Raw genomic sequence first — 4,262 nt, 5'->3', positions numbered from 1 at the left:
GACCAAGGTTGGGAACTAAATGTTCCAGGGTACTTGTCATTTTGAAAAGACAAGTAGAATGGAAAAGGAGGGGGGGGGGCAGCACTAATAATAAAGGATGACATAAGGACAGTAGAGAGAAAGAATCTCGGCTCGGAAGTATGGGTGGAGTTAAGGAATAACAAGAGACAGAAAACATTAGTGGGAGTAGTATATAGGCGCCCTAACAGTAGCTATACCATTGGGCAGAATATTAATCAAGAAATAATAGGAGCTTGTAACAAAGGTAATGCAATAATCGTGGGGGACTTAAAACTTTATATAGACTAGGCAAATCAAATTGGCAAAGGTAGTCTGGAGGATGAGTTCATGGAATCCATTCAGAACAGTTTTCCAGAACCAGGGTACAGGCTATTTTAGATCTTGTAATTGTGTAATGAGTCAGGATTAATTAGCAATCTCATAGTAAAGGATCCTCTGGGGCAGTGCGACCATAATCTGATGGAATTTCACATTAAGTTTGAGAGTGACTTGCCTAAGTCCAAAACTAGAGTCTTAAACTTAAATAAAGCCAATTACATAGGTATGAAGGGCAAGTTGGCTAAAGTAGATTGGAAAAATAGATTAAAAGGTATTATAATTCGCAACAAAAATAAATTCCATTGAGAAACAAAAATTCCACAGGAAAAGTGATCCATCCGTGGCTAATGAAAGAAGTTAAGGACAATATTAGATTGAAAGAAGAAGCTTTTAATGTTGTGAAGAATAGTAGTAAGCCTGAGGATTGGGAGAGTTTCAGAAACCAGCAAAGGACGACCAAAAAATTGATTGAAAGGAAAAAAATAGACTATGAGAAAAAACTAGCTAGAAATATAAAAACAGATTGTAATAGCTTCTACAAGTATATAAAAAGGAAGAGTGTAGCAAAAGTAAACATTGGTCCCTTAGAGAACGAAGCAGGATAAATTATTATGGGGAATAAGGAAATGGCAACGATGTTAAACAAATATTTTGTATCTGTCTTAGAAGATGCAAAAAGCATACATAAAATGGTGGGGAACCAAGGGTCTAATGAGGGTGAGGAACTTAATGTAATTAATATAAGTAGAGAAAAAGTGCTAGAGAAACCAATGGGACTAAAAACCGACAATTCCCCTGGACCTGGCGGCCTACATCCTAGAGTTCTAAAAGAGGTGGTTGCAGAGATAGTGGATGCATTGGTTTTGATCTTCCAAAATTCCCTAGATTCTAGAATGGTCCCAACGGATTGGAAGGTAGCAAATGTAACACTGCTAGTCAACAAAGAAGGGAGAGAGAAAACAGGGAGCTACAGGCCAGTTAGCCTGACATCAGTCTTCTGGGAAATGTTGGAATCCATTGTTAAGGAAGTGGTATCAGGGCACTTCGAAAATCATAACATGAGGCAGAGTCAACTTGGTTTTATGAAAGGAAAATCATGTTTGACAACTTTATTAGAATTCTTTTAAGGATGTAACTAGCAGGGTAGATAAAGGGGACCCAGTGGATGTAGTGTATTTGGATATCCAAAAGGCATTCGATGAGGTGCCACATAAAAGGTTATTATACAAGATAAAGGCTCATGGGGTTGGGGACAAGATAATAGCATGGATAGAGGATTGGTTAATGGTTAGAAAACAGAGAGTGGAGATAAACAGGTTATTTTCAGGTTGGCAGGCTGTATCTAGTGGGGTGCCGCAAGGATCAGTGCTGGTGCCTCAGCTATTTACAATCTATATTAATGACCTAAATGAAGGGACCAAGTATAATGTATCCAAGTTTGCTCATGATACAAAGCTTGGTGGGATAGTAAGCTGTGAGGAGAACGTAAAGAGTCTGCAAAGAGATATAGACAGACTAAGTGAAAGGGCAGTAAGCTGGCAGATGGAGTATAATATAGGGAAATGTGAGGTTATTCACTTTGGTAGAAAGAATAGAAAAACAGGATATTTTTTAAATGATGAGAACATTTTAAATGTTGGTATTCAGAGAGATTTGAGTGTCCTCATGAAAGAAACACAGAAAGCTAACATGCAGGTACAGCAAGCAATAAGGAAGACAAGTGAGTATGTTGGCCTTTATTGCAAGGTGGTTAGAGTATAAGAGTAAGGAAGTCCTGCTACAACTGTACAAGGCCATGGTGAGACCACACCTGGAGTACTGTGCGCAGTTTTGGTCTCCTTATCTAAGGAAGGGTATACTTGCCATAGAGATGGTACAACAAAGGTTCACAAGATTGATTCCTGGGATGAGAAGTTGTGTAGAATGGGCCTATACACTCTGGAGTTTAGAAGAATGAGAAAGAAAAGGAAGAAAGAAAGACTTGCATTTATATAGCGCCTTTCACGACCACTGGACATCTTAAAGCGCTTTTCAGCCAATGATATGCTTTTAAAGTGTAGTGACTGTCGTAATGTGGGAAACGCAGCAGCCAACTTGCATACAGCAAACTTCCACAAACAGCAATGTGATATTGACCAGATAATGCTTTTGTTATGTTGATTGAGGGATAAATATTGGCCAGGACACTGAGGATAACTCCCTTGATCTTCTTCAAAATAGTGCCATGGGATCTTTTATGTCCACCTGAGAGGGCAGATGGGGCCTCGGTTTAACGTCTCATCCAATGGAATTATACAGTGGGTTGAAAGGCACCAGCAGTTAAATTGTTAACAGTTTTATTTTTTTCTGTAGAGATCCGAAAGCTTTAGGATCTGTGAATAGATCAAATACTTTAATCATGTTGAAGACAACATTCTCCATGCCTACTACAAAACCCATCCAATCTGTAGTCATGCTTAAATTGTATAGGCCTTCTCCTTTCCTGAAGGATAAAATCAAATCAGTTGGAGTTTTGCTGCCTGACATTTTTATCCTTATGATTCATGGATGCGTTGGTTTTCAATAGTGCACATTCTTGTTCGCCATCATCTGAAATTTCATCAGGCTTTCTCTTTTTCTCATAAATGAAGATAATTGCAACAAGCACAATCACCTCAGCAACGATTCCCAAAAAGGGCCAGAGAGCATCAAAACGGCCACAAACTTGAAGGTGAATGGTCTCCACCAATCTCATTGGTGGCATTGCAGGAGTAGTCTCCTTAGTCTTCTTCAATATCCAGTGAATAGATGCGCAACTCAGTCTTATTTCCTGCACTCCTGATCTGAAAATTCTTTGTTCCATTGACAGTTAACTCAAAACTGGCTTTAGTTTCCCGGGGACCATGACCAGTTCTCAACTGGTGGATACTCGCTGCTCTTGCATGTCAACACTCCAACATCTCTCTCATTTCCATGTTCAGATTTCTTGTTGCTGTTCACAGCAGGTAGAGCTTTCACATGGATGGTATTATTGACAGCAGGTGAAGAGAAATAATAACAGCTGTATTCCCCTGAATGTTTTGCATCAACAGCATTCAGTTTGTATTCCATAATTGTTGATGCCTCTTTATCACTAGTTTCTGGGATATCCACGTCATCCTTTTTCCACACACGCCCTTCAATAGTTGAAGGTGGATATGTCAGGTTGCAGCGAAGTATCGTTTCCGAGAGGTGATCTTGTTGAAACATTTAAGATTCTGAAGGGGATTGACAGGGTAAATGCTGAAAGATTGTTTCCCCTGGCTGTAATGTCTAGAACTAGGGGGCATTTTCTCAGGATAAGGGATAGGTCATTTAAGACTGAGATGAGGAGGAATTTCTTCACTCAGAGGGTTGTGAATCGTTTGAATTCTCTACAACAAAAGGCTGTGGATGCTGAGTCTCTGAGTATATTCAAGGTTGAGATCGGTAGATTTTTGGACTCGAGGGGAATCAAGGAGATATGGGGCTCGACTTTCCACTTAGATCGTTAGGGCCCAAAAAATGGGTGATGTTCCACCCTTAGCGATGTTTTAGCTTTCAGGATCGCTGGAAGATCGCCCATTTTTCCGATCACTACTTTTGGCATTTTTGAGGGGGGGGGGCGACAGCCCAACGATAGCTCAGCGATGTGGACTGGGTCTTAGCGACATGAAATGGGCCTTAGCGATGTGGAAGGCAAGACATTCCTAGCAACGGCCTTTCTGCGCATGCATTATTTTTTGCAAAGAAGGTTTCCCATGATTCGGGAGGCCAGGGGTCATCTAGGCATGCGCAGAAGCTAAGGGGAGGGAGAGAGAGAGAGAGAGGAGAGTTTGGAGAGACAGAGGAGAGAGAGCCTACAGAACCTAGAGAGAGTAAAGAGAGAGTAGAAAGAAGAGATTAGAGGTTATAGAGATTAAGAT

The 4,262-nt window shown here is 40.5% G+C and overlaps 1 pseudogene; it reads right to left on the bottom strand.

The window, feature by feature from the left end:
- Positions 1-2,839: 2,839 nt before the first annotated feature.
- Positions 2,840-3,567, bottom strand: LOC139273887 (basigin pseudogene; annotated as a pseudogene).
- Between the last annotated feature and the right edge of the window lie 695 nt (positions 3,568-4,262).

Source organism: Pristiophorus japonicus, chromosome 9 (genome assembly GCF_044704955.1).
Source record: "Pristiophorus japonicus isolate sPriJap1 chromosome 9, sPriJap1.hap1, whole genome shotgun sequence".
NCBI classification, from domain to species: Eukaryota; Metazoa; Chordata; class Chondrichthyes; family Pristiophoridae; genus Pristiophorus; species Pristiophorus japonicus.
Note: the sequence above shows the minus strand (reverse complement) of the source record. Positions and strands in the feature narration are given on the sequence as shown.